The sequence below is a fragment of the Dipodomys spectabilis genome, unplaced genomic scaffold (genome assembly GCF_019054845.1).
Source record: "Dipodomys spectabilis isolate Male_0828 unplaced genomic scaffold, ASM1905484v1 ptg000095l, whole genome shotgun sequence".
Classification (NCBI taxonomy): domain Eukaryota; kingdom Metazoa; phylum Chordata; class Mammalia; order Rodentia; family Heteromyidae; genus Dipodomys; species Dipodomys spectabilis.
In genome coordinates, this window is record NW_024870772.1 from 23,958,007 (window position 1) to 23,985,817 (window position 27,811).

Here is a 27,811-nt window from a genome sequence, read left to right on the forward strand (position 1 = left end):
GGACCCAGTGAAGGTTGTAAACCAGGGAAGAGCCATGACTGTGTTCAAATTCAGGAAAAAAACAATCTGTATCAAGAATAGGCTGAAGAGGAGACTGTAGATAAATGGGACCAGTCAGAAGCTTCTGAGTCTCCAGTAGTCTAGGACATGGATGATGAAGACTAGAACCACCATAATGCCAGAGAGGGTAGAAAGGAGATGTTTGGATGGTAAAATCCAAAACACTCAGCATGCCACTAGAATAATGATTTTGAGTCATTATCTGAATTAAGATCATGAGCAAAAAAGCAAGTTTGCAAAACAAAAAATGATGTGATTTTATATGGATATAATTTTCTTTCTGAGTAAATGGAGTACAGAAAAAATAAGTGAGTCTTTTCCTGATTGTCTTGCATAGCTACCATTATGTAAGTTCAATAATACTTTACTTGGCATGTTTTTGACTTGCCTTGAGAGATCAAGTGGCTTACTCTTTCATCCCCAAATATCAGCCTTGCAATTCTATTTCTTCATTAGAAAAGTAGAATGCAAATTGAGAATAAAAAAAAAAAAAAACTAGCTAGGCGCTAGTGGCTCACGCCTGTAATCCTAGCTACTCGGGAGGCTGAGATCTGAAGATTGCAGTTCAAAGTCAGCCTGGGTAGGAAAGTCCATGACTCTTATCCCCAGTAAGCTACTCAGAAAACCAGAAGTGGCGCTGTGGTTCAAGTGGTAGAGCACTTGCCTTGAGCTGAAAAGCTGAGGGACAGTGCCTAGGCCTAGAGTTCAAACCCCACACCCTACCAAAAAAAAAAATACATGCCTTTTATTTTTTTTAATTTTTATTGTAAAGGTGATGTACAAAGGGATGTTACATAAGTCAGGTACTGTACTGAGTGCATTTGTTTTTGAACAGTGAAACATGCTTTTTTTTTTTCATTTTTATAGTCCAGCAGTCTTTTATTTTTTAACATCTCTTAGGCCATGAATTCATAGCGAATAGGTTCCAATAGCTCAGGCTCCTTTCCATTGGTTCTCACAAAATGTGCTTCTCTGGGTGGAGCAGGCTGGCGCTTCAGTTGAACCCAAGTTCCTTTCTCTTTGGCTTCCTTCTTTTTCTGATCATTTTCTTTCACTCGTTTCAGGAAGCTATCTCAGCTTAGAGTGTTTAATATGCTCAACTCGCACATTAATCCTCTTGGCAAGGATCTTGCCCTTAACTTGCTTGTTCACAATAATGCCAACAGCATGCTGGGTAACATTATAGACTCTTCCAGTTTTGCCATGATAACATTTGTGGGGCATTCCTTTTTGAACAGTACCCATTCCCTTGATGTCTACAATATCACCCTTCTTGTAGATTCTCATGTATGTGGCCAAAGGAACAACTCCATGTTTCCGGAAGGGCGTAGAGAACATGTATCAAGGACCTCTCCTCTTTCCCTTAAGACATGAATGCACACCTGTTTCTTCATAGCATTATTCAAAATAGTTACATGTGGAGCCAACCTAGGTGCCCATCAGGGAATTTTTTTTAATGTGCTATTAATACAAAATGAAATTTCATTCAGCCATAAGGAAGAGTGAAATCTTGTCATTTGCAGAAACATAGATAGAACTGAAAGACATTATGCTACAGAAAATAAGCCAGAAACAGAAGACAAGTACCAAACATTCTTCCTTATGAAGAAGTTAAAAACAAACTAAAGTTAACCTGAATGTAGAATAGTGATTCCTAGTGAATGGAAAGAGAAAGGAAAGTAGATAAAGGGAGGCTAGATTTGATTAGTGGATACATGTATGTATGTATTGAGACCAACAATACATAAAATTAATACATGTTAGTCAAAATTTATAATAAAAATTGATAGGCTGGAAGTTCTCTCAAGTGGTAGTGTGCTTGTCTAAAAAATTTAGAAAAAAAAGGTTAACAATAAGATATGTCTTTCCATCTTTGGATCCCAGTTTCTGGCAAAGAATCTACCATATAAACTAGGTTATCTTTAATGAATTCAGCTAAACCTCATCATCACCCCCAAAGACATGTATAATAAGCCAGTGATATGATCATTAGAAGCAATTAATGACACAGATTAAGAGGTATTATTATCCAACAGGACATTCAGAATATAAAAGTTCTGGCAGGTGCCAGTGGCTACTCAGGTGGCCTGACCCTCTAAGGATCATGGTTCAAAAGCCATCCTCCAAAGGAAAGGCCATGAGACTCTTATTTCCAATTAAGTACCAAAAAAGCCAGAAACAGAGCTGTGGCTCAAGTAGTAGAGTACTAGCCTTGACCACAAAAAGTCAGGGACAGTTCCCAGGCCAGAGTTCAAGTCCTAGAACCAGCACAAAGAGGAGTGGGGGAAGGGAGGTAGGGAAGAAGGGAAAGAATTCTAGTGTATCATCCTTGTGAGTGACATTGCTCATGGAAGGATTTAACCATAGGTGCCTATGTGTACGGGTGATGATGTTATTAAATTTGAACCAGAAGCTGATATAGCATCTTTGGTTCTACTGAATAGGAAGCTATTTTCAGTTCAGACCTAAAATTATTCTACTTCTCCAAACAATGCAACAGATCACAGCAACTGGCCAGAGCAAGTAATGATGGAGACAGGCAAGAGCTACAAAGAGAAAAAAACAGTTCCCAGATAGTAATTAATAAGTAATAAAAGGCAATTTATAGACTATAATGAAAGGAAGTAATTTCATTGACTTACATTAAAATAATATATGACTGAACAAAAACTAAGTAAATGTTGAGATATTTTGACAAATGAAAGTTAAATTCTAGGTTGGCACCAATAATCCAAGAGATTGAGACCTGGAGGATCATGGTTTATAGCCAGCCTGGGAAGAATCAGTAGATTCTATCTCCAAAATAACCAGCAAAAAGCTCATGTAGTAAGGTGCCAGTCAAGCAAGAAAATTGAGCAAGCGCAACACCCTGAGTTCAAGTCCTGATGCTGCCCTTTTCAGCCAAAAAGAGGTCAATTCTATGATAGACCATTACCGCTTATTTGATTTAAATTTAAAAATGAAATGATACTAGCTCACTGAAGGCACTGTCACTCAGAACCATCCTAAGCCTGCTGTAATTAATGCACTGCAGTACTGGCCCGCCTCTTTACTTCCACCACCTACACAGTCATAATCTTATATGTAGGAATGCTAATGTGATCTCCCTACTCTTCAAAGGGGAAATTTGCTAATCCCTCAAGATTTCAAATTTGTTACTTCAAATGATAATTCTGTCAAAATCTTAGACTAGAATACTTTCTCAACGCATATGTCAGTTTGTTTTGTTTGAGCAGCGAAAAGATTCAGGTGCAATTAGACATTTATTGATTATTGTTATATCATTTCCCTCACAGCAGTATATGTGGGTCTAACATACATGTATAAATGTTCTGTAGATGTTACTTTGCATTGGTTTGAAAAACAAAAGGTGGTTTTGAAAAATGCAAGGTGAATGCAATTCCCAGTGGTTCATTGTCATATAAAGCTTCTAATAGTACTAGTCAAATAGAAAGCATATTTGCAATTCTGACAAAATACATAACTTATATATCACTTATTTGAATGTATAACCTGTACTTTCTCCCTATCTCCCACATAGTAAGACAAAATTATCTTTCAATGTTAAAGATATTTTTCTTTTATTTCATTGTGCCTGTTTATTTATTTCATTTAAATGTTCCCAGTACCTAATGATATTCAAGGGGGAAAAATAGCTTCATTCAAACTCTAAAATCACCTTTAAAAATGTGTCCTCCAAAAAAGAGTTGACTCTTATTTCTTAATCCCAAACAAAACATTGAACCATTTATTGACTTGAATTATATTGTGAGTTCATCAGAAAGCTATTTTGTTTTAACAATACATTCCATGGGAGCAGTATTAAAGTTTTTTCTTGGCAAAAATGATTTGTCATATTCAATGTGATAAAACTTTGAAATGTAATCATACTTTTGTTCATAGATTTAAAAGAACACACTCTTTTTTTCAGAGCATAACTGATGCTTTATCACTTGAGCTTTGCCTCCAGTTTTTACACACTGTCTGGAAGTTTGTATTGATATGAAGTCATTATCATTTCCAGTTTTTTTCTGTAACATCTATTTTTCCTAATTATTCACTACAACAAATGTATTTCAGATTAACTGGTCTTTCTAGGTGAGCAACCTATTATTAAAACTTGTTAATAAATTTTTAGTGTAGAATCTCTTTATGCATGTGACTTTAAATGACTTTTTAGAAATAGATTGTCCAGTTTCAAATGAATAACATCACTGCAGTCCTATTCTCAGGTTATGGTGGGACCAATGGGAGGAGGAGGGGCAAACACACATAAGAGATCATTGTTTAGTTCAGTACTATACTCATACATCTATATTAGGTAATCATATGCTAAAGATTAAGCTCACAAGTTTTAGGTTATGCCCACATACAGAATGGTTTTGATATTCTTAGTTAGGTATTTGCTTTGGAGGAAGGAGTAAACTTAGAGTGTTTTTAATAAGCATCAATAAAAGAATAAATATCTTTGCTGGAATAGTGGAGTATGGTAAAAGGAAATGCATATTATCCTCATTCCAAGCTATTCCTAGAAATGTTTTACCTGAGTATTTTGGTCAATGGGGTTAAGGGGAAGAAAGGAATGTTCTAAGATTTTTGTCCAATGGAAATCAGAGCCTTGTTATTTTATCTAGAAATGGAGTCATTTTACAGTCGTTAACTGGTCTGCAATCTTCAGCTTTGTTCTCCAAGACAAGGCAGAACCCTGTGTTCAGCAAGAGGAGGGGGCTTCTGTAACAGGCTCCCTGAACCAAAAGAAGTCATATATTGCTCAGTGTTTATAATGAATATAACCTTCCAGGAGACCTTTATTGGTCCTCACTTAGCTGTGACATGTCCTGAAATTGCATGGTCTATTATCTCTCTTAAGAAGACACTCAAATTACAAATCTTATCTGGACAGATCATTTCAATTCCATCAACATAAAACAGATGCATCAATTGTGTCTTATTTTTTAAAAAATGTGTTAAATCACAGGATTTCAATGGTAAGTAAGCTTCATGTAATGGTACATGTCTGTAATCTCAGCACTTGGAAATGGAGGCAGAAAGATCACAGTTCCAAGACTCTGTTTCAAAAATCAAACTGAAACAAATCCCTCAAATCAAACATCAAACAACAACAAAACAATAAATGGCTTATGAAACTAAGGGCCTTTGTATCATCAATGTTTTTTCTTCTTTTCTAAGTAAGTATTCTACATTATGTTTATCTAGTCATTCATTTATGTATTCATTCATTCATTCAACAACTATTTCTTGAATTCTTGTTAGGTAAACAGGTCTGTACGAATACCACAAAGCTTCAAAGGTATAAGGTAAGTTACACTCATTAAATATTTAAGTGGCACAAGCCAAAACTAAGACTTAGCACCAAAACATGGGAAAGGGAGTTCAAAATGAAAAGCATCTGTGTGGGCAGTGATGGTCTAGAGAAGCTTCATTGGGAGCTGCCTTAAGTAAAAATGTCAAGTATCTCTCTCCCACAGCCTTCCTCTCAGCATCCCTGACTCCAGATATCTACTGTCCTTGTACAGCCTACCTCCTCTCCTTCCTCAGCCACACTTAAATACAAAACCACTGGTTCAATGAACTCCCACGATAAACTTCTCCCCATCTAGCCACATAAGATCTTGTCTCTTCTCTCCTCCTAAAGCTTATTCAATCTCAGCTGTACCGCAGACTATTGACTTCTTTCAGTTTTGTTTTCTGCTAAGAAACTCATATATTAATCACAGGTATAAACCTTTCTGCTATCTTACATTTTCTAGACTAATTCAAACAAATAGTTTGACAATAGTAACATTAGACATTGGCTTAGATATGTTCTACCTGCAGGTGTGCCAGTGCAGTAGGCCAGTTCATGACAATCTGTCTTCAATTGGTTTCCATTAAAAAAAAAAGGGAAAAGAGTTCACTGAAGTCAGCAAGAGCCTGATCACAGCAAGTTTATCTGAAGAATATACCACAGAGAGAAATCTACAATGAAGTAAGGACAGAAACTGGAAGAAAAGAAGCTGACCCACAGAGCTGTTGAAATTAAGGCCTCAACCAATCCTAAAAAGATCTAGGATGAACTCTCAGCATCTCCAAGTTGGGGTAAATTGGCCAGACCATAATTTCTCACTTTATTAGCTAGTCGTTGGCCACAAGCTGCTTTTAGTGGGGAGTGGTTTCTTAGTTAAGGAAGTCCTATATAGCAGCAACAATGTCACTGAGAAACACAATATGAGCTTACAGTAGCTAATATGCTCAGTATGTATGGAAGTATTATTCCCGAAAAGAGAATCCAAGAAAGGACCAAAGTATGAGGTATGATCAGGGAGAATCTAGTAATATTATTAACTCCCAAGTTTAAAATGAAATTTCCCATATTACTATGTTGGTCTCAATTCTTTTATACTTAGCCTATATTTATTTACATTCTCTGATCAATAAACTAAATTTGATGACTCATGATGGTTTGTCTTAGTCAGCTTAATGTGGTTCCCAGGTGACAATGATATAATGTAATGATCTCTCCAGAAAGCCCAAATGATGCTAGGAGGTTCTGAATCATCCTTTCTTAGGGACACAGAGAACATTTAATTTGAGACTGCTGTTAAAATTATGAGACTACTCACATACAATTTCAGGCTTTAAACTTAAATTCAGGTTTGTTCAGCTCTCATATCTTCAGGAGACAATTGAATTGAATTGAATTGAATTGAAACTCTAGCCTTGTAATGAGGCAAGACATTTGGTCTTTATGAAATCTAGACGTTTATATACATAAAGGGAAAAATCACTCTGAGCAACCACGATTTTACAAATCCTGGACTGCTCAAGTGAGGAATGGGATTTCATTCTTTTAATTTACTACAATATAAATGTTAATTTATCATGCTTTATTTTTAAAAGGGGATGTCACAAAGAAAAAGGGATCCTTATTTTAGAACAGGTAATTTAACATAGTACCATTTCATCTGAAATGTTCACATTCTACCTTCTACAAAAAATAACTAGTGTTGAAATAAAAAAATACATCCCACTGGGCCACCAAAAGTTATATCTCCTCATCCAGCCTAAATTTATGATGTTCTAAGTTGAGTATCTAATCTGTTTAGACACACTTTTTCGAATCATTGTACTTTTGAGAAATATTCAAAGTTAGCATTTGTGACTTCTTAACATTTTGAAATTCAAATTTTACTCTATATCAATTATATCAAAGCATGATCTCTTTGGACAGCTTCAACCTGGATGACTTTGAAATGTAACTGAGGAAGATGAAAAGCCATGAAGGCTGGCTATATCCCAATAAGCATCACATGTGCCAGTTATAAAAACTGACTCTACTCAAAGAGTCTGATAATTCTGTTAGTGTCACTGGCAATTGTATGGGGACTGTTGTAAACTCCCTGGAAATGAGTAAAAAAACATTCTCAGTAACCAGTCTCTACATTTCCATAGCACAATTTAAGACAACTTGGATTTCAAAGCATGAGTCTCAAACTAAAAAGTCACATGTCCTTCCTTATATTACCCATTCATTTGGAGGGACACAGCACTGCTTATGACAACATTATTAACCCTCTTTTGTGAAAGAAAACTAATTCCTCCAAAGTTGTGTGTACAACCAAAAATGCAAGGAAATGCATAAATTAGAACTGAAAGGAAAAATAAAGGTTAGATTCTTATCTCTCTTTGTATAGACTTGGCTGAAATTAAATCTAGGTGTGAAGAAATATGGGAAATATTAGATGGTTTGCAAATAATTTATCCTTCCTAGATTAATTTGAAATACTAATGAAAACAGGTCGTTTTGTCTTTCCTTTAGAGCTTTTAAATGGCAGGATGTTCATAACAATGCTTAATACTTAAATAACACCTTTCTTCTTCAAAGAGTTTAAAATACAGTAACTACCTATTATAATTGGCTGCTAGCTGGGCAGAAGAGTTCCTTGTCACAAACCCAACTCAACTGTTGAATGTCACATGTACAATGACATTGAAAAATAGGGAACAAATAGTTCAATTATCTTGATTCCTGTACTGTGACTGGTTAAATTCCTGAACCCTTGTATAGTCTTTAAGATCCACCATATTTTCAATAAAATTTAATATGTGCTTAGTGTAAAAACAAACTTCAGACAATGAAGATGAGTGAATTTAGTGAATCTAGTTAGTAAGTTGTAATGGTGGCTTTATAACCTTTATTAGTTCTTTGCTTTTAAGAAATGCAGTAAGTCACAGTAGAATACTGGAATTTCAAATCTTGAATCAGTTCTGGCATAACTACACATACACAATCAATCTAGCAAGAAAACACAGCAAAATCTATTTAAATTCTACAATCTCATCACATTAAAAAAAAATATCATTAAAGCTGCCATCTACTCTTAAGCAAGATGGCTTGGTTTCCATTTTAACAGCCCAAATGTTTATTAAAATGTATTAACCTAATCTGGCCATTCTTTTCCTCAGAATTTTCCTTATTTGTATATTTATTCATGCAGTAATGGTGGGTTGAGAGTATATTATCTGAACAGTCTATGTTAAGAGGAGGGTGAAGCATATTTATTTTAAAAGGAAAAAAGGCCCAAAGACCTGGCTCCTTTTTCCTCATTTTGGGCTCATTTAATTTCTAAAATTATGAGACATTATTACCAGTAAATGGAGGAAATATTTATACAAGTATTCAGAAAATAAAGTCCTTTAAAGATCTCAGATTTCTCATTTCATTTATAAATGCAACATTTCACAACATATTCTAGCTCAAATTAACTTACACATTTATTTTTCATACTACTTGAGCCTTTCTACTCTCTTGAGAAGCCAATTATCTCATAATATAATACTTCATATAAGGTGAATTCTGCTTCTTTGAGAAGCATGTTTAGAAAATAGTTGAAAAAGAAATTGTAAAATGCTTAATAGGTAGTAAATTTCTATTTCAATGAACTCTTCTAAAATACAGAAGGTATTTCCCCTGTTTTATGTTCATAAGCCTACCTCCCTCCCTTTAAGGACAAAAAGGACTATTGCCTCTCCAAGAACTTTCTAGACCCTATGGACTAAGTGGCTATCTCCCATAGCATAGAACTCTATGGCGTTTGTGCATGTGCTATGTACATATAAGACATACATGTAAGACAGAGCCAGATTGGCTACCTTGTTGTCTGAATCTATTTGATCTTCCAAAGTATATTATGAATGTTTGAAGGGAACATTGCCTTTCTTATATTTTATTCGTTTGTCAAGTCCTGTCCCACAATTTCAGGGAGTTCCTTTAACACAAAAGCTAAAGAAGTTGCAATGCAATATAGTTGGTGTATTTTAGTATGTGTTCTCTTTAGAACTCAATTAAAACTATTTAAGCAATGCTTCTTTCTTAAACTGATATTTTTGTGACATTCAATGTTTAACAGTAGAAAAATTTCAAGAGGGACATTTAAACAGGACAGAAAATGCATGCAGGGATCCCACTGGTCCCAGCCACTCTAGATTCCTTGTTAAACAGCTGCCTAAAACTTCAACTTCAGAAGTGGGCTGGAAAGATAAATATTCCAAGACAGGTGAAAATTCGAATTCCTCCTCACCAACAACAATCTTTTCATTATAAGTTATATGTCTTAAGCTAGGGATCAACTAGATAATTCTTTGTTCCAAGTGGAGTTGACAAATTCATTTGGTGGCATTTTACTGGCTAAGAGACTTTTCTAGAGAATCCGAGGGGTTTAGATTACTTCCTGAGTTTTTGGTGCATGGCCGGAAGACTGAGTGCAGCAGGAAATGTATCTAGACTTAGTCTGTGGTAAAGTAATCCAGTGCTCAGAGGGAGCAGTGCAAGATCTTAAATTTTTTCTGAGGACTTAAAATCTTGTCCTTTGCTTTATCCTATCAAAGTACTGTTTAATTAAATAATATTCTTAGGGGAAAATATTTTATTTTTATAAGAATGCACTTATTACTACACTTTACTTTTTTTAAAAAAAGTATTACTAACTTTTAGCCAGACATCACTGGTTCACCCTGAAACCCTAGCTACTTATGAAACTGAGATCTGGAGCAATGCAGTTTGAAGTCAGTTCGTGCAAAAAAAAAAAAAAATCCTCAAGGCTCCATTTCCAATATAAACAGCAAAAGGCTAAGCTAGAGGCATGCTCAAGTGATAGAGCACCAGCCTAGCACACAAGCCGTGTAAGTGAAAGGCCCTGAATTCAAACTCCTATACCAGTTTTTTTTAAATAATTATTACTTTTTGGTATTGTTAAGATGATACATCCACAGACACTTAGGAAAAGCAAGCAATACAGACACAAAGTAAGTTAGTTACAGAAGTTCAAGCCTGTAATCCTAGCTACTCAGGATGCAGTGATAAATCAAGGGGATCCATGTATCACCCTGCACCAGAATTAACTCCAAATGGATCAAAGGCCTCGAAGTCAAAGCAGACACCCTAAAACCATTATAGGAAGAAATAGGAGAAATGCTAGAGCTCCTTGGCACAGACCAAAATTTTCTTAATAAAGACCAAGAAACATAACAAATCAAAGAAAGGTTGGACAAATGGGATTGCATGAAACTGTAGAGCTTCTGCACGACAAAGAACAAAGCTAGCAAGATCAACAGAAAGCCCACGGATTGAGAGAAGATCACTAGCCATACAATGGACAAGGGTCTCATATCTATAATATACTTAGAACTCAAAAAATTAAATCCCCCAACAACAAATCCTCAAAGAAACAAATGCCCAATTAATAAATGGGCTAAAGACTCTTAAAGAGAGACTTCTCCGAAGAGGAAATAAGAGTGGCCAATAGACACATGAAGAAATGCTCAATTTCTTTAGCTGTAAAAGAAATGCAAATCAAAACAACATTGAGATTCTACCTCACCCCAGTCAGAATGGCTTTAATCAAGAAATCTAATAACAGATGTTGGAGGGGATGTGGCCAAAAGGGACATTGTTGGTGGGAATGAAAACTTGTTCAACCACTTCGGAAAGCAGTATGGATGTTCCTCAAAAGACTACACAGAGGGCTGGGAAGTTGGCTCAGTGGTAGAGTGCTTGTCTCGCATGCATGAAGCCTTGGGTTCGATTCCTCAGCACCACATAAACAGAAAAAAGCCAGAAGTGGTGCTGTGGCTCAAGTGGTAGGGTGCTAGCCTTGAGCTAAAGAGCTGAGGGACAGTGCCCAGGCCCAGAGTTCAGCCCCCATGACTGACAAAAAAAAAAAAAAACGACTACACATGACCCAGAAATCCCACTTTTAGGCATTTACCCAAACGATTACAAACAAGGCCATACTAAAGCTGCCAGCACAACTATATTTATCCCAGCATTATTTATCATAGCTAAGATATTGAACCAACCCAGATGCCCCTCAGTAGATGAAGAAAATGTGGTACACACACACGCACACACACACACACGCACGCACGCACGCGCGCACGCGCGCGCACACACACACACACACACACACACGATGGAATTCTATGCCTCCATCAGAAAGAAATGAAATGACACCACCCCATTTGTTAGGAAATAGACTTGGAAAAAATTATATTAAGTAAGCCAGACTCAAAGAAACATAAGTCCCATGGTTTCCCTTATCTGCAATAACTAGTGTATGTCTAAGACAAGCAGAAGAGGTCAAAAGCTATGTACATATGACCATATAACCTGATGCTAAGCAAAATGAACCCCAAGATAGGGACACAAGAGGTTTTTATCTTTCTTGCTGTTCTTTTTAATGCATTTATAATGTACTATGTGATTTTTTTTGTTTCTTTATATGTTCTTCCCCCATGGTACAACCCCTATTGTCACTGTACTTGATTCCTGTGTCCTGTATCTTGTATATACATTTTTCTAATTTGAGGAGGGGAAGGGAAATAACAAAATGCTGAAATAGGGATACAGGATGACCCATCATAACAATGAGATGTACAAGACAGTATTTTGAGAATGAATTTTACAACTTTCGGGGGGGAGGGGAAGAAGGGAGTGAGGAGTTGGGGAGGTAAGCAGGAAAGGGATGGTAGGGGAAAAATAAAGGGTGTAACAATGCTCCATAGAAATGGACTCATTACCTTGCTCATGTAACTGTAACCCTCTGTATAGTATCGTTACAATAACAAATATGTATTTAACAAAAGAAATCAAGGGGATCATGATTTAAGGCCAGAGCCAGCAAAAAGTTTGGGAGATCCTCCATCTCAACCAACAAGCTGGTTATATATGGTGGCACATGCCTGTTAATCCAGCTACATGAGAAACATAAAAGGATTATGGTCCAGGCTAGCCTGTACAAAAATGTAAGAACACATTCAAAAATAATTAAAAGCAGAAAAGTCTGGAAGCATGACTCAAGTCGTAGTTTTTGTCTTGCAAGCATGAGGTCCTGAAAAAAAATCCTCTGCCATAAAAGAAATGTAAATCAGAAATTATAAGTCATAGCTTGACTGGCTTGCTTGCTCACAGCTGGCACTCTGCCACTTGAGCCACATCTCCAACCTCGCTTTTTGCTATTTTTTGCCCAGGCTGGCTTTGAACCCTGATCTTCTGGAGTATCTAGGATTACAAGTGTATGTCACTGGTGAGTGTCTTGATGGCTCACTTTTAATGAAATAATTTGGGCATCAACTATTTCAGATAAAGCCCAGTCTAAACACAACCATTTGCTTTGATTTTACCCAGTAAGTTATTCAAGTGCAGGAGATTTTTAAGTAGGTGAGTTTTAGGGATGGAGCCGTCAGACAGAATATGCTTTGTTCTCAGTTCTAGTCAACAACCAAGGAATAGTTAGTTCTTTGTTTTCTGCTATACTAACATAGGTTAATATTAACATAAGTTAACCAATACCCTAGTCATTGATGTGGCTAGATAACATCAATCAAGGTTTGCACTAGTGTACACAAAATGTCAGGAATAGAGAGAAGGGAGTAAGGAATAATCAAGTGGTGGAGGAGGAAGTTTAGGAAGAAGAAAAGTAGAGGGGGATGAAGGGAAGAAGGAAAAGAAGGAAGGAGGGAAGAAGGGAGGGGAGATTTAAATAAATTAGAGTTTCAAGTAGAGTATGCAGGATTGTTCAGCAGGTCTACAATACAATCAGGACCAAGATCATTGCTTCTTTCTACTCAATCATCCTAGTGTGTTCATAACCCTGTGGTCCTAAGGTGGCTGCTTCAACTCCAACACTGTTTCTATTCAGATGTGAAGAAGAAAAAGAAAAAAGGCAAAAAATGTTCGAGCCGGCTAAATTTGTTCTCTTTTTAAAGGGTTTTCCTGGAAGTCCTACTCAGTAATTTCTATTCATAGTTCAGAATTGGCTAACACAATTGTCTTTTATATATAAGGAAGATTGAGAAATACTAGGTTTTTTAAAGTATTTTTGTTTTTTATTTTAAGACTTGCATGTAAGAAAGGGAGAACACACAGGGCTGGGAAGGTGGCTCAGTGGTAGAGCGCTTGCCTTGCATGCATGAGGCCCTGGGTTCGATTCCTCAGCACCACATAAGCAAAAAGAAAAAAAGCTGGAAGTGCCACTGTGGCTCAGTGGTTGAGCCATAGCCTTGAGCTCAGGCCCCAAGACCAGACCAAAAAAAAAAAAAAAGGGAGAACACACATTGGCAAAACAACTATTTCTGTCCCAGTAATTATCAAGGATTATTTTTTCTATTGGTAGGTATATCTATCAGTATATACTCCCAAGAAAATTGATCTAAGAGTAAGAAAAAACAAATAAATCTACAAGAGATTAGCTTCAGAATAAGATACATCTGTGGGGATAACAAATACATGAGATGTGGTAAGAGAAAAAATCATAATGGATAAAAATAGTTCCTGCCCTCAAGGATCTCAATGTAGTGGCACAGATGTTTCAACAAATGTAAAATTTCCTATCACATTGAGAAATGCTCAAAGGACAATGAGAGGAGTGGGAGAAAGAATTAATGCAGAAGATTCTACACATGCTCTAGGATTAACAGATAAGTAAAGGGGAAGATTTTTTTCAGATAAAGAAGCAATTCAGTGCTCCAGACTATAGCCTTTAAAATACAAAGGATGACCCATTGCAACAATGATACTCACCTGATACTATGTCAGGTGGGGTGGTGGGAGGGAAGGTGATAGTGGGAGAACAACAATGGCGTATACCTTACTCATGTAACTGCAACTCCTCTGTACAGCATCTTTACAATAATATAAAATTGAAAAGAAAAACATTATGCAGTGGGGAGGGGAGTGTAGTTCAGAGTTGGGAGTATTTACATAGCATGTGTGGATGGCTTTGGGTTCAGTTTCCAGCACAGCAAAAAAAAAAAGAGGAGGGAGTTAGTGGTTCAAGTTATAAAGCATCTTCCCAGCAAGACTTGTTTCAAACCAAGTACAGAAAAAACAAACAAAATCCCTGGACAAGTGTAGCTATATCCTTGAGATTGGTTTATGAGCCATCGGCATTCTTTACTTCCAATAGTTTTAATTTAGTTGTATCAATTCACATATATACCAGAGTTTGAGAACTTAAGATTTACTATGATGGAAGAGAAAAATGAGTCAAAACAACTATATCCAAAATCCTCTCAAAGTCTTTTCTCCTGCCTGTCTTTTCTCCATCTACTTATATTTTGATATGAATATGCTCAGAATCTCTTCCTAAGTTCATGGTAGTATTTGACCTCAGGGACATGTCTTTAGTTCACTTTCTCTAAGGTCCTGGTTCTGACCTATGATGGCATCATTTAAAAAAATTTACTTTATTGTTATTTTAAAAGTGGTGTGCAGAGAGATTATAAATTCTAACCTGAGGGGCCAACTTAGATAAAAGAATGCAAAGATGTTGAAGTCCTAGGTATGGGATTTTAGACTTTCTTTGTGTGTTAGGCTTCTTTGGAAATTGAGTAAAACCTATGTACTTACTTCTAAAAACAATGTTGTTTTGTTTTGCTTTGTTTTCTTTTGTTTGAGGCAAAACTCTTGTTATATAAGCTAAGCTGGCCTAGAACTCAACCTCCCCCTGCCTCAAGATAGTAGTGAGAATAATAAAACATACGGAAAACTTTACTTAATCCATTAGAAAACAGGAATAAAGAAAATAAAGGAAACATGATCAGAAGGAATACAACTAAGGGTATAGAACTTTGTCTAAATAGATAAGAAGTCACAGTAATCCTAGAATATACTCGCCTACAAAACAAAAGAGGTTATTAGAATGGATTTTATAAAATTTGAACTATATGTTATTCGTAAGTGACATACTTACCCACAGAAAGAATAAAAACAAAGGATAGAAAAATACCAGCTAGGGCTGGAGATATAGCTCTGTGGAGGAACATCTTTGCCTAGTACGCCTGAGGCCCTCAGTTCAATCTCCAGAAGTTATATGCTAAATCCAACAAAAAGGGGGAAAAATAGACATAATAAAATATAAGTTTATAAAAAATACATTAAAGAAGAAATGATCCACTGAAAAAAATGTATCAATCTTCAACACAGTAAGTAGTTAATAGCCCCAAATATTGCAGTGATTTTACTGAATTACTTGGAGGAATGGACGAATTGACCATCTCAGTGGGAGATTTTTAAATGGGAGCCCAAGCACAAAGTGTTTAATAAAAACAATGAAGACCTGAACAACAAAAGTAACATAGTCAATCCAATAATATGAAAAGTTTTGTGCCAAATAGAGATTTTTTTTTTTAGAATAACCACATAATGTCACCAGAGCTCAACAACTATAAAGAACAGCTATTAGGTAAAACATGTACTCTGCCCAGAATATTAAAAAAAAAGGTCAGAATTCAAGAAAAAATGTACAATTTTTGTAGGCAATAGATAAGTTTATAGCATAGTTTGTTGCAATAGGCCCATGGATTATATATGCATCTTCACATTTATCCAGTTATATGCATTTAATATACCCACTTCTTATATATCAATCATACTTGAATATAGTTGTTTAACCAAAATCAAATGGACTTAGGCTGTATTTTTCTTGCTTTTAAAAAAAGAATACAATGTGAATTTTAAGATGTTTGAAAAGAAGACATGTACTCCTAAGTAACTTTTATGGGCTATAGAGAAAAAGCACAGAAATTCAGACACTGTTAGAACAGCAATGAACATACTATACATGGGCCCTCAAGGGATACAGGTGGACCCATTGCAACAATGAGATGTACAAGTCGTTATGTCGAAAACGAACTTTACAACTTTGGTGGGGGGGGGGGGGTGGGGCGGGGAAGGGGGGAGGATGGGAAGGGATGGGAAGGGGAAACAAAGGAGGAGGCTACAATGCTTGATAAGAAATGTACTCATTATCTTGTCCAGGTAATTGTAACCCATCTGTACAGTATTTTCACAATAAAAAATAAAATAAAAAAAGAAAAGAAAAAGCACAGAAATTCAGACACTGTTAGAACAGCAATGAACATACTATACATGGGCCCTCAAGGAGCACTTGTTCAATGAGAAAACTAGCTCAGGGATTTTGATTCACAGACTAATAATTTTGCTTTGTCATTATGAAGAATTTGGAGTATCTGACAGACAATATAAGATAAAAAGGACCATGTGAACTCTATATAAGGGTAATTTTTAATCTATTAGGATAGTTTCAAAAGATAAAAGTATATAACAGAAAATACAGAAAATGTTTAAATTTTCTTTAGTCTATAACCAGCATTATTAAAGTTACCTATGTGATAAATGTAGCAGAAAGAAATGTAGTTTAAAGCAAACAGAGGGTAAACAAACAAAAAAAAGAGCTCTTATTAAGAACACTAGTATTTATTCACCTGCTTAGCTGATTGAAAACACAACTTCAAATAATATATACAGTACCTTCCAAGACTAAACACAAGATCTTAACTAAAGTCTTCAGTGAAGTATGAATTGATAGGAGGGATATTTCTTTTTATGCTTTATGTATTTTAACTGTTCTCTTGTTAACAGGAAATAAGAAAGACTTAAGAGTCAACTGAGAATCCAATTAAGTGGTTTATAGCCATTTCATGATCAATAAGCATTTCATCCTCTGAAGACATGATTTTTCACACCAGTTATCATCTATAGGTCTTGCCTGCAACTTTTTGTGTATTGTCCAATAGATAATCGCTATAACAATCTTTACAATTCTAATCTAGAAAAGCTTTCTCTACAATCTTCAAATATTACTAGTAAGGTTATTAGGCAGGAATTTAAAAGACAATCTATTTAGTTCTTTACTTTTTCTTGTCTTTGCATTAGAGAGACAAACTTTATGCAAAAAGACTACAGACAAATTCTGTCTTCCATTACCACTGTTCTAAATACTCAGGTATTTCTAAACTCCTGTGGACAAAATATTATCTTTCTTATAATCAAGCCCTTAATGGACAAACTTATTGTTTTTTTTTAACTGTATTTTTTTTGTCTTTTCTTTTTTGGTAGTGGGAATTGAACCCAGGACGTTGCACTTGCTAGGCAAGCACTTTGCCACTGAGCTACATCCCAGCCCCATGGACAACTTATTGGATTTGCCATTTCTTCACACCAGGCGAGTTACCTTTTTAACTCCTCTTTTCCACAATAAGGTACTGGAAAGAAATATAATTAGAAATCTTCTAAGAGTCAGCGGAGTTAAAGCCCTGGTTATAATAGGCAATCAACATTCAAAACACAAGTAGTCCCCAAATCACTAAGGGTTAGATTCCAAAAGTTAATCTCAAAGTCTGCTGCTTAGAACTTGTAAAGGAATTTTGTCATGGAAACAAAGTTATAAATGACGTTGAATTTCTTAACTAGCCCACAAAAGTCTCTCTAACCCATAATACGTCTGAATCCAACTGCTTTAAAAAGAGGTTTATAACAGAAATAATAGTTCACTGACAGGCTGATTAGTGGCCCACTTTATTGGAATCTCTCAATTTAGTACGGTTAGCTGGTCATTTTAACATTTCTTCATTTTATTCCTTAAAGATGTATTAGTCAAATAATACCTTGTATAAAAGTATTTATTTCCATTTTTAATAGTTCTGAGAATTAGTGTTAGGAGATTGATTTATCTTACATCAAGAATATTTTCCCTCTGTGATAAAAATCAGGATTTTTTGTTTGATATCTGTAGTTTGCTCGTTTTTGTTTTTTTTGTTTTGTTTTTTTTTTTTTTTTGCTGGTCCTGAGACTTGAACTCATGGCCTGGGCACTGTCCCTGAGCTTCTTTTGCTCAAGGCTAGCACTCTACCACTTGAGCCACAGTGCCACTTCCAATTTTTCTGTTTATGTGGTACTGTGGAACGGAACCCAGGGCTTCATGCATTCTAAGCAAGAACTACCACTAAGCCACATTGCCAACCCGTTTTCTCATTTTGATATTTAAAGTTAAAATTCTTTTTCTCATCTCTTAGATACATGACAGTAATCTATAATTTTTTCTTGTTTTGATGTTTTGGATATTAATAATGTCTTTGGTAACAATAGTGACATGACAAATATTAAAGAAAGCTGTTGATTAACAGTTCTAATAGCTATTTCACTCCTGCCATTTCAATTCCCTGACCTCTTATTTAAAATAAATTATTTCTAGCAGGATACTGGTCACTCATGCCTTTAATCCTAGGTAGTCAAGAGACAGAGATCAGAGGAGTGCAGTTTGAAACCATCCTGGGCAGAAAAGTCTAGGAAACTCCATCTCCAAAATAACCAGAAGAAAAAATCTGGATTGGAAAGGCTCAAATAGTAGAACAAAAACATAGTAAGCAGAGCAAGCTCATGGCTCTAAGTTCAAGCCCAAGTACCACAAATATTAGCAATAGTAATAGTAACATTAATAGTAAATTGTTCCTAAATTCCTTATAAGCCACTCAAAGTACTTCTGATCTTGACCCCAACCTATTTTTATTTCATATATCTTCCTATCTTCTATCTTAAATGTTTGTCTTTCCCATTAGAACGTTCCAAGGCCATTTCATTTGAAGCCTATTCTTCAAGGTTTACATCAAATTTCTGAACAAAAATAGAATAATCAATAGTATGTTAGATTAAAACAGAACAATGTATGAATCTCAGTTTTGACACTTGCTTAGTTGTACATATTATGTCTGACTTTTCAGAGCAACGCTTCTCATCTATGGATTGGGATAGTGGTATTTTGATCACAATGCTGTTTTAAACCATAAATAAAAATATTAGACCATGATAACTATCTTTGACCATCGTATAGAAACTGGTTGTTGCCCTTTTGAGCCTCTATGACAATTTTGTCTCAACTACTTATTTCAGGGTTTTCTGAATATTCGTTCTGCATAAGCATATTTTGATCCCCTAAGCACATATTTTATATCTATCTGGTTAAAATTACAATGTCCAGGCCAAGACTTAAGAAGTCAGCATAGGGAATCCATTAAATGTATTTGTCACATAGATGTTAGAAGAATGAGAGAAAATTAACCATGCTAGAATGCTTTACTGCCTGCAGAGCTGAGAAGCCAGGAGACTAAATAGAAAAACCTAAGAGCTTGGAGGAGCACTAAGCTCCTAAGAGAGGCATCATAGTTAATACAAGGCACACAGCTGGCTAGTACTGTATGTGCCAAAACATACCAAGGCTTTTTTTGCAGCCACTGACTTTCGAAGAGCATGTAAATAGTAGCTCTTTAGTTAATGAGCTTAATATTGACATTTCCTAGCAGGAAATATCTAGTATAGGAGGGGTCTGGGAAATGTAGTATCTAAACCTAACACCTAGGATTAGCTTCTAATCCCAGACAGTATAAAAGGGTAGGCTTGTATTGAAAAGCAAAATTAAATAATCAGCACAAAAAAGGAAATCTGTTAAGGTCAAAGCATTTTCTTGGTACAGATTCATTATAAAAAGTACCCTATTTCTTGATTGTTGAACAATTCTCTCCTTTGCAACACCCATCTGTGAAGCAATTTTTATTATATATTTAAATGAGATTCTTAATAGAAAAAGGAGTTTGCTCTTACTGAATAAGATGCTTAATATATCAAAGTTCTGCATGCCATTTCATTAACATCTCATGTAAAGTACCTAGTTGTTTCTTGTAGCTAGGGTCATAGCCTAAGCTTAAACTGGTTTTGTGTTGTTTTTGCCTTAGGATTTGAGCATATTTGGGCATGTCTACAGAGCACAGAGTAGGCCTCTTTACAGACAAAGAAAAAAATGCATGTTAACTGAAGAAAGGTGGGAAGTTCACTTGGTGGCCTTGTCTAGTCAGAGGTATAAGGCTTGTTGTACTATATTATTGATTCCATGAGCTTATGCCTGTAAATGAAATTAGTATTATCTCATTTTCTGTTGCTAATAACACAATGGCATAAATCTGAGCAGTTATAAAGCAAAAAGGTTACATTCATAGTTACGGAGGTACAAATCAAGGGGCTGCCTCTGATGAAGGCTTCTTGCTGGCAGAGTCCTGAGTGAGTACAGAACATGATATGACAAGAGACAGAGCATGTGTGTTTGTGTGTTTTCTGGCCTCTTTATTCTTAGAAAGCCACTGGGATTCTATCATGGGGACACCATCTTTATGAGTTTACCTAATCCTAATCATCTACCAAAGGCCTCATCTCTAAATACCACAGTCAGAGTAAGTTTACATTCTTTTAGTATGTCATAGGAGAATTCAAATCCAGAATGAGTTTTGAGGTATCAAACAGGACTCATACCATAACAAGTATATAATTGGAGGTCTAAAGGCAATGGCAACAGGAGATGGTGCCTATGATAAACTGATTTTGGTTCAGGCAACACGGCCTTAAGTAAGTCAGTAGTCTCAGCACATATGGCACAGCAGAGGGAGAGGGTATGGAGGAGAAAGTGGGAGTAGTTGTTGGCTTTGGAAGCAATGGGAGAAAACACTGATTAGCCAGAGGAAGAAGACTGAATGCTATAGATCCGCACAGAAGACTAATTCTTGGTAGGCACCTGTGCAAATCCCTAAGGATTTTTAGAATCATTTGGCTGTGAGTAAGGGACTGAGATTCTACTATAATTCTATTTATAACTGTTAGTCTGCTGTAGCTTAGGAAAATTGGCTACATATAAATTTCTAATATCTTAGACTATTAGCTTTTCTAATTTGAAGCTAAACAGTTACTTGGTAAAGTCATCTTTTATCACTTTTCTAAAGCAAGAATCTCTATCTTTTTAGTAATGGAAATTATTAGTGGTAATTAATTTTATCATTGTCTTTTCAACATAGTAGTACTGAGTTTACATCATGTGTACAGTTTAAAGAGAAAATACAAAACACAGTGACTTTTTTTTTGTATATGTGCAGGTACTGGGGCTTGAACTTATGGCAGCATCTCCCTCCCTTAGCTTTATCCACTGAAGGATGATGCTCTACTACTTGAGCACACCTCCACTTCCAAAGACTTTTTGCTACTTAACTGGAGGTAAGATTTCATGGACTTTCCTGCCTGGGCTATCTTCAAATGTAGTCTTCAGATCTCAGCTCCTGAAGCTAGATTACATGGGTGAGCCACTGGTGCCCAGCTGGCTTAACTTTTGTAAAGGCTTATAGGGTAAAAAAATGAATTAAGAAATAAAATTAGTAAGTTATTTCATGTATTTATAATTTTATATTAAATTAGTATTTTATATTGTTAAAAACCTCAATTTATAAATGACTTCTCTAGTTTTTCCCATTACTATACATCTGTATCCTTATTTAAGAGATGTTCAATTTTTATATTATATTTTAAAATAAATACTTATTATTTTATGCATATAAATATTTATTTTAGCTATCACAAATAGATTATTGATTTACCTGGTGGTTTACTAATATAATTTAAATATTTAATTTTGAAATTTTAGGAAACATTTTCTCAAGTTTGGCAAATTATAACAGAATTTAGATTATCTGAATTTTCATTTTTCTAGCTCACATACATTCTATTTTTATTCTTCCCAGGTTAAAATACCATTGTTTCCTAGGATTGGTCTGGTTTTGAAATTTGCTTTTGTTGAGTGGGGGAAAAACCAGGTAGCTTGAGGAAAGTTTCAAAAATCCCAAGTCATCTTTTGCCTCATTATCCTTACTGATGCCTATCTCCTTGTCTTTAAAATTGATTCATATGTCATCTGGTTATGCTGGATAATGATCATGGTGTGTTCAACCCCAAGGCTGCTATTAGACTCCCCTCAAGCTGTACAAAACATCAAAGAGTTGTTGACAGTCCTGAAGACAGATATAGAAACTATTTTCTTTTTCAACCTAGAGAAAATCCTTCTAATCTGTCTATGATTGTATAGCCCCTGCAGATGGGAAAGCTATTCAGTAAGTCCTGGCCTGGTAACCAGATAAGTCTTTCCCCTTTTGGGAAGTGAGGCTATTCCCTGTAGCATGCTTTGAAACCATATCATTAACACTGACAAATCTGGACTATTAGGATTACCATTTTGTGATTAAGGAATTCCTTGATCTTTCTTAGTGATTTTTTTTAGTAAAGAAAACCGTAAAAAAAAAATTAAACCATAGATGACAATTTTCTTGAACAACTGAGTCAACCCTAATATAATTCTGTCATAGAGAAAAGAAAATCTTGGTTAAAGTTGACTGTTGTTTGAGTTAGTTGCTCTAAGATGCTCTACATATGGGGACTATTCTCATTAGAATCTCTTGGAGTGTTTAGATTGTACAGATTTCTGAATCCAAATCTTAGGGTGGGGACATGGAATGGGAACACTATCTTAAACTATTCCAGGTGATTTTTATGTATTTCAATGTTTAACAACTGCTTCTCTCAGATAAGAGTGGTTCTTTGGTATAGAAAATACTTTTTTTTTTCTTTCAGCAGTGCTGAGAATTGAGCTTAGTGCTTCATAAATACTTAGCAAGCACTCTACCACTGAGCAACAACCTCAAACCTAGGAAACTTCATGAATGAACTTCCTTGATTTTGAAATAAAGCTAAGGCTATTCTGAATAAAACTGAGCAATAAAAACAAAGAGCCAAATTCTTGGAGTAATAATAAATCAACAGGAATTTGGGGATTTTTTTCCTGGTCACTTTTAAAGGAAGGTGGTTAGACAGGTCCTAGGAATTTAAAAAAGAATGTGGAGGTCAGGACCATGGAAAAATAGTAGAAGAGGTTGTGAGGAGAATGATGGCCAGGCAAAGAAATTCGCTATGGTGGGAATGGCCAATATCAGTGTCACATTGTTCTCTATTTTGTATCATTTCCTTTGCTTTTTTTCCATTCATAGGAAATCACAGTGAGGGGTAGAGAGGGCAACAAGTTCAGGAATCTAGATAAAAGATTTAACCTAGCCACGTCCTTTTTCAAGTATCCTTGGCAATGTGGAGGAAGGTTCTAGGTTTCCCAGTCTCATGAGATGATAATTTGCAAAGGCCATTCTAATTACATAGCTATCATTTATTTTATTAGGCATCAGGCAGGCATATATTAGACATTTTCATGCTTGGATATACTATTCAACCCTGCAAAGTCAGTATTCTATTGCTAGCATATGGGTGAAGAATTGAGACAAAGATTAGATAATTCCTCAGATCAGTTAATTAGTTCACTGTAGAGCTAGAATTCAAGCCCAAATTTACTTGATTCTAAATCCAGTCTCTCCTTCCATATGTTATATCACACTCCTCAGAGACAAACAAAGGCTTGGGCTGCTTTATCTAGAATACTACCTTCAGGTCAACTGCTTCTTCCTCTTCCACACTTGGACCCAAAGAGAGGAGTAATAGCAACAATATTCTCTCTGTTCTGTTCAGTTAGGACCTCCAGCTCACTAAGAAAATTCAGTCAGTATAACAATCAATTTGCTGTTGCATCTTTTCTTCTTTCCATTGCCAAACTTCTTTTCTTCCAAACATGCCAAGGTAGGCCTGCAACTTACTTCCTCATACTTCGTCCTCCAGTAGAAATGGGCTTATCTATCCACATATAGCAACAGCAGGTCACAGAAGAAGGTGACCTGGGAAAGGTAGGGCCCATCATGTCCCAGCTTCCAAACCTGCCTTTCCACCACCATCTGAGATGCAACCTCTACTTGCTGTTTGAGGACTTCTTGTCATGAAGGATCTGAGACCTTATCCTCCTTACAAGCTGTTGTGCATGCTGACAGAAAATATGGGTCTTTAGGATCAAAGTACTTTCACTATTTCCTGCTCAAAACCCTAGCAGAAAGCACCCAGTGTCATGTTTTTGCCTGTTCCCTTGCCTCGTAGTTCTAATTCAAGAAAACATGGAATTTATGTCACAGCTAAGGAACCCTAAGCTTAGGAAACACCCAATCTTTATAATGGGCTGCAAGAAAACTTGCTCAGTCTTGACTCTAGAGAAAGTATTTTATTTGTTACATTAGAGGGTAAACAAATGCTCCTTTTCTGGCAGGGGATATCACATCTATTTTGTGAAGCAAAGATTCTTGAAAAGATACTCTTTTACAAAAGCTGTGATTTTGCTCACAAGCAAAAGAAATATGAAAGTTTTGTGTACATTGTCTTCTAGCTCATACTCATACACCCTTCTGATGTAGGGATTAAATCACACTTGAACGACTAAAAGAAGGCCAGAAAGTCTTCTTCCTAGGAAGCAGGGGGAGAGAATGGTATAGGAGACTGGAAAGACAGGAAAGGCCACAGCCTACATGGTCTCACAGACCACTTTAAAAACTCAACTCTATTATAGAATAATGAGAAGATACTTGAGAATTTATGTAAGAAGTGACAGTCTCATGTGCATTTTGAAAGGACATTTTGACTGACAAGTAAAGAAATTGATAGAAATGATCAAATTATATGCAGTTAGACCAAATTAGATTGATAGTAACTGAAAAAACAGACTTTTTACAGATATTTGGACATACAATTTCTAGGGGTTGGTGCTGCAACAAATACAGAAAATGAAGGTAAGGGACACCTTAGATGTTTAATTTGAACAGCTAAAAAAATGAGGAAAACGGAAAACAAGAAAGTTCATTAACTCAGTTGGCCTAAACTTTGCAATATAAGACATATCAGTGAAGCAGTTGGTATCACATTTGGAATTTAGGAGAACAATCTGATCTAGAAGCACATATGTAGAGATCATACAGATAATGTGGCATATAGATGAATTAGAATTAAAGCCATGAATTAGAAGATATTACATTGGCAAAAATATTATAATTAGCACAGGAAAGAATATACAACTGAATTTTGAGATTCTCTTACATCAAACTGGTTAGGACAGGAGCTGGAATCTGCACAGTGATTAAAGAAACAGTGCTCAGAAATGGAAGAGAAAAACTAAGAAAATGCAGTGTCAAACGAAGAAGAAGAAATGTTCAAAGAAGAACAGAGATCAAGGCTGGGTATGACAGAGCCTTCCTGAAATCCCAGCTATGTGAGAGGAAGATTATATCTAAGGCCAGACACCAACAAAAACTGAAGACTCTATCTTGAGATAAACAATTAAAGCCCAAAGGACTGGGGGAATAGTTCCAGTTGTTGAGAGTTGCAAAAGGCTCTGAGTTCAAGACCCAGTTCTGCCCAAAACAACAGCAATAAAACAAAGAACAATAGTCAAAGGGCTGAGTACTGTTGAGAACTCAAGAAAAATGAGAATTGAAAATGTCCCTTATCAATAAGGAAATCAGTGCATCATAAGAGAAGTGACTTGTTCAAAGTCACCAAAAATTCTTGTCCCTCTCTATTCCCAAAGAATTTATACTGGGGTCATTTATGTGTGCATTTCATTCTTTCCCCAGGATATAAATTCCCCAGTCTTCAGTTGACTCCACTTTACAGCATTGTATAGCATAGCACAATGTGTAGGTCTACTTCAATAACATTACTGAATTATATGCTATGTTTTAGTCTGCTTCAAAATAGTTCTTCTTTCTTGCTCTGCCTATTCATGTAGGTATGCCCCAACCATACTTTAAAAAAAATGTTGGTTATTTTTAACGATGTGCTTGGCCTTCCCACTAAACCAAGAAATCAGAATTTTGAGGTGTGGATTGTAGGATTCTTCCTCAATAGGAAACTTGGGAAATTACTAGCTTAGAGTTAAGTTTGGAAACCACTAGGTTAGCCTCAGACTAAACAGAGCAGGGCATATGATGGAGAAGACATTCAACCCAGAGTCTGATAAATTCTCATTTTAAAACAATATACAATTATATTTCCATTATTCCAATACCAGCTTTCCAGCCATTTTGTCTGGAAGAAGACCAAAATATGGAAAAGAGAGAGAGAGAGAGAGAGAGAAAGAAAGAGAGAGAGAGAGAGAGAGAGAGAGAGAGAGGAGGGAGAGAGGGAGGAGGAAGGAAAAGAAAAGAAAAGCAGGCAGGCAAGAAAGAGAAAAAGAAAGAGAGAAAAAAAATTTTTCACAGGGAAAGAATTTTTGGAAGGAAGAGCAATGGAAACATTTCAAGATACCTTTGCTATGGAGTCATGGTTCTGCTTACTGACGGAATGAAAAGGAACCTCTCATTAGCTGATTGTCAGCACTTGGAACCATAGAAAGAAGGGAAAAAAAGGGTAAAAAAAGTAAAGTAGAATGAGAAAGGAAGGATCAAAGTGCATTAAGGCAGACAAAGCGATAAGAAGTGATGGGTATTAGGAAAGGTGATGAGAACATTCCAAAGACAAAGCTCCCCCGAAGTAGGGATTTTGTACATAACCAAGCAATCCTATGGGACTTTATGGTCAAGTTATCACACTGGATGATTCCAAATGGATTTCATTAACCATTATATTCTTTAAAAGAATAGAAAACCGGGTCTTCTAACTACTCAGGAGGCCAAGATCTGAGGATCATGGTTTGAAACCAGCTTGAACAGGACAGTCCAGGAGTCTCTTATCTCCAATTAGCCATCAAAAAAGCCGGAATTAGAGGTGCCGCTCAAGTGGTAAAGCGATTGGGGCTGGAGAAAAAAAAAAAAGGCTCAGGGACAAGTGCCAGACCTGAGTTCAAGCCCTAGAGATGGCACTGATCAATCAATCATAGAGAACACTTTCAAGCATTTGAAAGTGATTTCTGACAAAAGTGTTAAGAAATACTGCCTTAGAGATAATACAACTAATATGCTGAAATCAAGCCAGGTGCGGAGTTTGGTTACATCTGTCACCACTTTGTGAAAGGACAGTTCTTGGGGTGGGATTCGGGGTCTTTTACTCCACTCCCCACGGCTTCGGAAGCCCCTGCTACCCCTCTTGCGTTATTGCAGCGCCCCGCACCCCCCCCCCCCCATTGCTTTACGTTTAAGGAATTCGCTGCTGTGATCACACTAGTCTTTGTGCTGTTGAATAATAATAATAATAATAACAATAATAATAAGGAACTACAATAATGCAATGGCTAAAAGGAAAAAAAAAAAAACAACCCTAAATGGTGCGTTTTCCATGGAAGTCAGTCTCCTGTTTCTTGCAGCTACAGAAGGGGACAGCCCACCTTACTCCTAGCCTTGGTGAAGTGTCTCTACCAAGCATCTGCCAACGCTAAGTTCGGGTGCTTGCGGGCAGGGGTCCACACGGTGCATCCCGGGAGGGGAGGGGCGCTAGCTTGAGAACTGAGCGAGAACTGAGCCCGAAGCAACGTCCATGAACTCCCGAACCCCGCTGGGCCGCTCCGGAGAGCTGGGAGCCGGGTAGGCCGGTGGTGCGACGCCCCACTCCAGGCCCCTGGGGGGGGGGGCGGGAGGGGTAGGCTAGGGCCCCGGGGGCCGAGCATTAGCGTGCAGTGGGGGCGCAGGGTTGTGGGGTAGTTTAAGGAGGGATGGGCGGGGGAGGGGGGAAGGAGGA

At 36.5% G+C, this 27,811-nt stretch overlaps 1 pseudogene across 1 annotated transcript; it reads right to left on the minus strand.

Annotated features, from left to right (window-relative positions):
* Positions 1-951: 951 nt before the first annotated feature.
* LOC122112626 lies at positions 952-27,549 on the minus strand (annotated as a pseudogene). Its single transcript, XR_006148245.1, has 2 exons — positions 27,493-27,549; positions 952-1,422 (listed from the first exon to the last, which is right to left on the minus strand). The product of XR_006148245.1 is annotated as a 60S ribosomal protein L21-like (transcript).
* Positions 27,550-27,811: the final 262 nt, after the last annotated feature.